We start from the raw sequence: 9443 nt of genomic DNA on the forward strand, positions 1-9443 counted from the left end.
AGCTCTTCACTGGATCCAGATAAGGTTGCAGTCTGGCTATTTCTCCCTCCCTACCCTGCCTTCCCTTCCAAGACTGACCAGCAGCTCCTCTATCGACACCAACAGCAAGTGCTGCATTTCTGCAGTTGCTTACCTCACTGTGACATGAAAACCTCAGTGAGGGCTGGTGTTCAGAACAAGGTGAACTTGAAGAAAAATTTCTGTACTGTTTTAAAAGAAACCTTATGTATCTTGTCGTCTCTGGTCATTTATCTCCCGGCACTGTGTCACATCTGTACTTTTCTTCATCTTGAGATGCTGAGTCCTGCCCCGTTGATTGAGTGGGTTAGAGCTGAGTTGTAGCACCAGAAAATAGTACAGATAAACAGTGGCTTGAGGAAGTACTGCCATTTAGTAACAGAAGTTGTTCTCTAGAACTAGGATGCTATCATAAATGAACAGTATGTGAAATACAATGGAATTTACTGATCTCACTAGAAATATTTGGAAATCCTGTTGCCTGATTTTTTTCTACACCACCCAAGGAATAAATAAGCAACCCCCACGCTCAGGGAGGCTACAAAAGTTGAGACCAAAGAGGATGAAGGCACCAGTGAGGCAAAATGAAGAAGGGTTCATCACTCATGGACAACAGCTACAAGAATTCGGCATGGAGGAGGTTCCTATGAGCTCTACAGTGTTCATTTAGGTGCTAACTCCTTTCTTCTTCAGCCATACCAATAATCAAAGACAGAAAGACTAAAAACCATCACCAGAAGAGTGAAGTCTCTGTTGAACAAACAACCTCTTCTAAGTGAATCTTGGCCTGGTCTGAAAACATCATGAAGCCCCTGATACTGGGAGCATTTGTTCACAACTGAACAAACAGGTAAGAAAAACCACCAAGAACATTTTCATGACTGTGGTGTCCTCCTCAGGACTGTGTCTGACACAGTGGGAAGCACACTGGTTATGTGTGAAACAAAAGGAGCCTTTTGCTGAACCCTAAGAAAGCAAGGTGAAACCCCTGTCTGATGGACAAATGAGCCCCATGCTCATCAGGTGGGAAACAATCCTTTCTCCAAACTCTCTTCCTTCCTAATGAGGGAAAGTTTCCTGTATTCCCTGTTTGACAGCATCAGTCTGGCCCTGACTCATTACACCTGTGTGAGGGCTTAGCCCAGCATTAACCCTTTGCTCTCTGGAAACCATTCATACACTATGAATGCCAGTCTCATCAGTCTTGGTCTTTCTCCTCTTGGTTTCCATTCCTACAAGCCTGCTCAGTTTGCATGAGAGCAAAGCAAAGTAATGAGAAAGGCAGCTGGTGCATGTTCCATGCTGGAAGCCTGTACCTAGGTGTTTGCACAGGAGGGAACAAGGGCTTAGAGCTTCAGAAAATTACCCAAGTTTGTACAAAGAAGAAAGAAAGTGTGAGGAGAGGGATGTGGAGAGCTGGCACATGCCCAGAGTGTGTAGGAGTATCTGTGGGCAGAAGATGACATGGGCAGCAAGGCTGCCCTCACAGGGAGAAGGGAAAGAGGCTGGAAGGGCAGGGGAAGGATGTGCTCAGCTGTTGTTGGTACTGGAGCACCCACATGGAGGGTGAGGCTGAGAGAGGGCGGATATTCTGGACATCTTCCCATTTGGGCTAGGACCTAGGGAAGCATCACTGTTTTAGGAGCTCACATCTGCCATGATCTACTTAAATGCAGACAAACTCCATAGCACCAAGCTGCTGCATGCTGTCTGCCAGGAAGCACAAGCCGAGGTGCTCCAGCAAGTGTGCTGGGTATGTTCAAACAGTTATTCACATGCCCAAGTTTGAGATAGAAGGGGGATTTTCACAGAGACATCACAAAACAGACTGCTTACATCCTGTCTAGCCTTTGCTCCAGAGCACAGAGATGCTGACTCTGACCACTGAAAGATGGCCAGAATTTGTCCTTTGTCAGTCAACAATAGGCTTCTACCCCTTTTTTCATTCATAGAAATAGGTAAGCTGTCTGGGAGATGTTTTTCACAATGTATGTATGAACAATAATCCACTTTGAGGCACAAAGTCTGGTCTGGAAGAACTCGTTGCAAGAGGGAATTTTGGCAAAGCTTTGGTCACCTGAAATTAAAAAAGCTGTTTTGATGGGAAGCATCAGGCAGCTTCAGTATCATTGCTCTTTGCAATCTAATAGTATGGCTCCACAGTCCTTTTGCACATTATTCGCAGGTATGCATTTTTTCCTCATGTAGTGGCTATTAATATTAAATACAATGACCATACATTATTTATACTGTTTTATTCATGTATTAATTTTAAATCAATTCTTAAAAGCTGCAGTGCCAGGGATGGAAATAAATTACTTAGGGCAAGAAAGAAAGGGCAGATTCAAGGAGGCTATTAAGCAGAGATATTAAAGATTTCATGACAGACGTCCTTATATTGGAAGCTTTTACACCAGAACAGCACTTGGTAGGAAGAGCCAGCATCCAGATCATTTTGAGCCAGCGTGGAGAGTCCTCAAATATTTGCAGCATCAGAAGTGGCATGTGACAGACCATGAAGAGCAGTCTGTGAGAATGAGGATAGGACTGCAGCAAGCACATTCCTCTGCTACAGACATTCAGAACATCTCTGCTGTATGTGCCACACTTACTAGGGCTCAGGCCAGGGCATAAGTGAGACCAGAAGTTTGCCTCTTGAGATGAAACTTACTGTGACTTTGACACTTCTTTTTAGTGTTTTTTTGTTTTCTTTTATTTTAATACTTTCTTTGCTGTGACATGTAGGCGTGATGGTTTTCATTTGTATTCTTTTCCCAGGCCTAGTGTTTGCAGCAAGGCACTAGCAGAAGGCTGAAGCAAAACCCCAAGGTCCCTGACTTAAAGGAGTAGGGAAGGTAAGGGAAAGGGCAACACAAGGCTGTATGAGAAAAGACTGAATTCAGGCAAATATTTAGGTATGGGATTCACCTCACTTGGCTATAGCCATCAAAAGCTTTCTGCAAGTCATGTAGGCTCAATCTGCAATACAGACCGAGAGAGACCACCACAAAGTGTTGGTTTCTGTTGACTGGACAGTTATAGTGACTTGAGATACATCTCAGTTGGGTATTCAAGTGGCTGAAGATCCACCTGAAAATTGTTGTGGAAATGCTGATGATGACTGTTAGTACAAAAATGATCACAAATGTGCCATGCAGAGTTTAAGGACAGAAGTCACAATTCAGGAGTTTGGCTATACCACCTCCTCTTTGTTTCTCATCGTCTCATTTTACAGTAATGGCACTTTGCGTCTCTCAGGCAAAGTAAAGAGGCTCAAAGCATGTTAGAGCCCCTTTCAATGCTACGATCATTAGCAGATTGAACCAAAGTGCTCCCGTATATCTGTGAGTAAATTATTTATTATGTGTGTTAGAGAGATGAATGGCTATGGAGATTCCTGGGGAAAACCGTGCTGCGATAGAGATTAAATGGAGCTCTTGAGAGTCTCTCTCCCTGGGTCAGATTCATTCCAGGTCTCAGTGATTTCACTTATCTCAGTACAATTTACACCAAAGATAAGTTTCGTCCTTTAGTTCCAAATCTCAGGGGAAGCTGTGGCTACTTAAGATGCACAGAGGACCTGGATGAGAATGTTGTCCCTTCAAGCAGTTGTGTGATGAATATGTGTATTATTCATAACAGTGGGATCAGTGGATAAATACATATATCAGCAGAAAGATTGAGCACCAATAACTAGTCCATTCATTAGTTCTTCTTTTCATTAATGTCTAATTATTCACCCATGGACTATGCTGGACTAAAAAAAAATAATAATAATATTACTCTTACGATGAGCAAGGAAAAAGCACAAATAGCAAAAGTTAAGCAATAGTTAAGATAGCAAAAAAAAAAAGCAGAAAGAAAACAGTGCTTGCAATTTTGCATTGTGAAAGAGCAGCTCGCCTGTGTTTTTTTTATCCTGCTGGCTTGGATGCAGACAGAGGAAGTGCGCTAGGACCTAGAGGAAACCGTTCTCTGCATACACCCTCTACCTTCTTCCAGCAAGAAAAATATTATCCACTGAAACAGAAATATACAGTGACCAAAAAACAAAATTAAATTAAAATAAAATAAAATCTCGGCTTAGAGAAAGATAAACTACAAAGCAGAGTGTGGGCATTTTTAGTTCAGTAAGCTTCAGAGGCTGTAAAGTATTACAGAAGTGTTCTTAAAGGAAGAGTCTGTGTATTGAAGACGTATGCTGCCATAGTTGTAATTTAGCTGCCCCAAACTGACATATCATCATATTCTGTTCGTGGTCATTTAAAAGAAAAATCTTTCTTATTTTTGCATGCTTCAATATTTTACCTAATTGTTAAGCAATCAGTTGCTCAAGGCCAGATTGCATTCATAAAATATCCATTAGCCAGCCCACATTTGGTACTCCCCGTATTAAATGAAAAAAGCGATGCCTTAAGGGAATTTATCGTTGCCGTAAATGCAAAGAATAAACATGTTTCCTTTCTCTCCAGATTTGTTTCATCTTTTGCAGTTCAGAATATAACTGTGATACAGCATGAAGAAATAAGTGAAACACTACACAGCAAATATGATTTGTCTCTTTGAGAACGTCTGGGCTGAGGAGCTGCCCAAGCTTGTAGCTAGTTGATAGGCACAGCTTTCGAGGATGTAGACAAACCACCAAAGCCTATTTCTCAGCACTTAGTTGGTCTCTAAATTAGAAGAGGAACTGCTTTTTCCAAGTACAGGAGCCCAGCACTGCTCCATTCAGCCCAAGTTGGAAGTATGTAAAATTGTATTATTCCTTATCTGGTCCAGTCAGATAGTGCACGAGAAGACACAAAACACTGATCTGAACCTAAACCTGAGTGTTTCTGAACACCTCTTCTTCCCTGTCCTATCCAAAAAGGTCAGTTTCAGCTTAGAAAAAATTCAGGTCAGTTCTGACTTTGTTTAAGCTGGCTAGCTTTCCTGTGCCCTCAATATCTACTCAGTGCTACTAATCTGCAAACAAGATACAATGCACTGATTCAAACAGATGCTAATTTTAGGGCATCACTCTGCCCTTGATGTGAGCAGGGAGCTGCTATTGATCTCTGTAGGGGTTGGTAACACTCGCTGAGTGCAGATCGGGCACTAACTCTCCTCCCATGTCTATCTGTGACAAAGGCTAAAAACTCAACATTAAGAAGTCCTTCCCTGCGGCCAAACTCCCAGATGGTGTAGACCAGTATAGCTTTAATGTCTTTAGTGGGGCTTTGTTGATTTATACCAGATGATGATCTAGGTACTACTTTTCCCACATTTCACTCGCAGGTCACTTGTTAGAAAGAAAGTCTGGAGCTGAACTTCTCAGTGGCCTCCCTTGGTCAAGCACCACCCATCAGTTCACAGGGATCCCTCTGTGGACCTGTGGATACTTAGAAAAGACTCAGAAGATATAAGCGGGTGGAGAATCAAGCCTCTAGACAAGTGGTTGTGATATCCACACTGGAGCTAAACAGCCTCAGAGGACGATATGTAAGTGGAGTGTGCAGGGTGCAGGTGCCAGCAGTGGGTAAGAAGGGTGGGGTGGCAGGCCAGGCTCCTGGGATAGCTCTGAGCTCTTTTCCAGCAGGGCTGAAGAGGCAGGGATTGAGGAAGAATTACGGGAAGAATCTCCCTGCTGGATGGGAGGTGAGGGGAAGGACATTAAACAGCGAAAGCAAGTTCCTCAAATGGTTCTCCCAGTTGTCCTCAGTCAAGGCCACCAGTCAGTACCTGGAGAGAATACCTGTCTGTAGAGGCATGTGGGGTAGGGTAGCAAAGCGCTTTGGAGAGGGACAGCCTGGGCACTGGCAGCAGCCAGAAAATTTCAGGTCAGAAGGTTTGGCACTATGCAAAGGCAACCAGACTGCTTTTGGAATGTGTGTGCATGCTAGCTGCACATCCCTGCTTTGGAGGGTGGTCTGAGCAGTGGAGGTAGGCTTTAAATTTTGAATCCATATTAGGGTATTTGATCCAACAAGCAGTAAAAAAGTTAAATATGTACCTGAGAAACAGCTAGCAGGAGACATTAAATTTCCAAACAATTAATTAAGTTTATTCTCGTTATTGCCAGTGAAAATCTTGTTTGAGAAGCAACTGATGGGAAAAGATGAAGAATAAAAAGCCATCAGACAAGGGAAGATTGTCCTTGTTCCAGGACGAAATCAAAACTCTGCCCTGGGAGTTACATAGGCATTGTTTCAGAAGTTAACACATCAGTGTTTATGGATGAAAACAACTGAGATACAACGTGAGTCAAGCATGCCTGAGCTTGCTAATCAAATAAGGACACTGCAATTATATGACATCAGTAAGAAAGTGGTGAACATATGCCATATCAAGTGTATGGCAAGGTAGAAGGAATGCTGCAAAGTGCAGAGCTGACATGGAGGTTCCCAGAGTGCCGGAAAATCTCAATCTCCCTGCTGTCAATGTGGTGGGACCTGATGGGGAGATTAAGAGCTATCAAAAGTTGTTCCCACAGAGAAGTGACTCCAAAGCTGCCCATAAACAGAAATGCTGTCCTTGTGGGACGGCAGCAACACGTATCTATCAGAGACTACGTTTTTGCCTGTCCTCATTATTCTGAGGATTACACAAGAAATATGCCCCACCATTATGTCCAAGCAGAAACGTTATGCTCAGCAGGTAGCTCATGTATTGTAAAGCCCTTTCCCCAGCTCCATTAAGAGGTCTTGTTTATGTCTGGCCTCGTGCAAGACAAAAGTATTGCTGTGCTTTCTGGCCATATTTTTGCAGTGGAGGACTTGACAAGTGTCAAATTGGAAAGAAATTTCATTGCTGTCATTGCTACTTACCGATGCCATTGCAGTGGCTCTCAGTAGAGCAGCTGAGGCTGGAGAGGAGGTGGCAAAGCAGCTGTGCTTTCCTCCTTTGACCATCTCATCCGAGAAGTGGGAAGTGGCAAGATGTCCCCTTGGTGCCTGTCTTGGTTCCAGGGAGCTCTGCATCCTACATACTTCTCACTCTCTGAACTTCAGATGCACTCATCAGCGCTCATTGGGTTGTGACAGAGTTTGCTGCTGCTACTTTAGTAATCTCTGATACTTTTGGCTGAGACAAGCAACACCACAGATGTATGCTGCTCTAACAGTGCACCCGTTTACATCCTGAACCCACAGCCCACATATTCACTGTGGCAGAGCTTTGCACAGTGGGACACTGCCTGTCCTGCCCTGAGGGAAAGGCGGCATTCCCTTTTCCTGCAATGCCCACGTGCTGCAGGAGGCTGGTGCCACCGGGACGCCTTCCTCTCTATCTGCCCTCTGCCCCGGTGCGGGGAGGGTGGGGGCACCCGGGAAAGGAGGCTGACGTGGCTCTCTTGGGAAGCGGCAGCTCCAGGAGCATGCTAGCACGGCTGCCAGCAGCTGTCGGAAGCCTCAGCAGTGCACTCTATTGCTTTATTATTTCTTCTTTGCTAATTATTTCCTAAGATGGGTGGGGGAAGGAAAGCAGGAGAGCGCGAGAGCAGCAGCAGTGTGTGCTTGCTGGCAGGGCACAGCAAAGGCACTCGAACCAACTCTAGCACAAGCAAAGCAGCAGGAGGGCTGTGAGATGGGGCCGGACTGTTTCTGCTCTGACAAAAGCAGCCAGCATCGGCATAAATGTGTTTTTATTGAGCTGGTTCAAAGTGTCCTGCATAGCAGCAGGCATAGAAAATACTGCCTGCACGAGCTGGTAAGCACCCTGGATGAGTGCTGTGTAGGTTGTACAGACAACCTGTACACACACAAGGGAAAGTATGGAATGTCACAGCAGAGAGGGCCCACACCAACAAAATTCATCCACTGCTGCATGAGTATCATGAGATAAGCACACTGGCACGCTCACACAAGGCCTTGGTCACTGCCTGGTGCTGCGCCTGGGCCCAGGGGCAGGCTGCCATGCTGGTAGCTGGCCCCCTTGCCCCCACCCCATCTTAGGAAGGAGGGGACAATCTCCTTTCCAAGGACGCACGGGCTGGGAGGCAGGGGAGCTGCAAGTGGCAACAACCTCTCTTGGAGAGGGTTCGTGGCAGAGAGAAAGCTGCTCTGCCTTGGTGGGCTCCGGGCAGGGCACAGTGACCGCAGTGCAGTGGCTATGGAAAGCAGCTGCCTGTTGCTGTCTGAGCCGATGGCGGGAAGCTACCTGCTGAGATGCTCCGCTCTCTGTCTGTTTTCTGTTTTGTAATAAGCCTGTGGTAGCCTGACACAATTATTACTGTTTCTTGTTTTTCACTCACTCTTGGAAAAACTGCTGTAAGGAGCTGCTGATTATCTATACTTGATTACTCAGGCCTGACAGAGGATGGGTTGCAGCATGAATGCCAGAGGTAGCTTGGAGGCACTCTGGGGAGATGCCACCTTATTACTGCGAGGAGTGCTCTCCCAAAGACAACAGGCACACGAAAGTGAAGGAGGAATAAAAGAGCTTGGATAACATCAGAAACAGCACCTTTGTGTCTGCCCAACCCTAATCTGAGAGCAAAACAAACTTGTACTGAAACATTTCTGAGGCATGAAAGGACATAATTTTTTGTTGCCATCATGACTGTGTTTCTCGGAAATGAAAGGCTACCATAGCTGAGTAAATAGATGAAAATTGGCCTGTAACGTTTCCAGCATGGTGGTGGAAATCTAAGGCCATGGAAATCCCTGAGTTGTGAGTGCTCCTCCAGACTCTACAGAGCCTCCTTGGCTCCAGAGGCACAGGGGATGGTCTGTGCTTGATGGAGAGACTTATCCCATACACCATCACCACCACCCTTGCTGATGGAAATTTCAGTTTCGGGTCTTGGAGCACTTCCAGCAACTTCAGTGTTACAGTGGAGACCATCCCCCTGTTCTTCCCATAACATAGGCAAGCTATTTGCCTTAGCTGCTCCTCTACTTCAGCAAAGAAGCTCAAGGTTCAACATCCTGAAGTTCATGTATTCATTTACAATTCCTTTTCAGTGGAGCACAGGCGAAAGGGCACTGAAAGTGATGAGAAGGGACTTCTGCATCTGGAAACTCTCACTACCCTCTTGTACATCTAAGAAACTTGCATATCACTCTTAGACCTCAAAATAGTAACTGGATCCTTGAAGCCATCTCTCAAATGGTTATTCACCAGGTTACTGATGTGCGTGGCTCTTCCCTGCACACGGAGGCCGCTCTTGGTGGAAATAAGAAGGGAGTCCAACCTTTGAGGGATGTTTACTGCAGAAGAGTCCTTTTGGCATCAGTGACTAGGGAGATTTAAATTTCCTGGCATAGAATACTCCCAAATATTTCTGGAAACTATTGCATAGAAGAGAGTGCAGCACTGATTGATTCAAGACAGCAGCAAGGCAGCACTCCCCAGCAGTACGCTCCTCCTTGCTGAAGCCCATCCAGCAGGGCTGACTGCAAAGCTTTATCACTGCGCAGTTCAAACATGTAAAGCCTGACTCTCTC

General features: G+C 45.2%; 1 long non-coding RNA gene across 1 annotated transcript; it reads right to left on the reverse strand.

Moving 5' to 3' along the window:
- Nucleotides 1-6039: 6039 nt before the first annotated feature.
- Nucleotides 6040-7291, reverse strand: LOC121113158. Its single transcript, XR_005858275.2, has 2 exons — nucleotides 6825-7291; nucleotides 6040-6449 (listed from the first exon to the last, which is right to left on the reverse strand). It is a non-coding gene; the product is annotated as an uncharacterized LOC121113158 (long non-coding RNA).
- Between the last annotated feature and the right edge of the window lie 2152 nt (nucleotides 7292-9443).

Source organism: Gallus gallus, chromosome 3 (genome assembly GCF_016699485.2).
Source record: "Gallus gallus isolate bGalGal1 chromosome 3, bGalGal1.mat.broiler.GRCg7b, whole genome shotgun sequence".
Taxonomy (NCBI): Eukaryota; Metazoa; Chordata; class Aves; order Galliformes; family Phasianidae; genus Gallus; species Gallus gallus.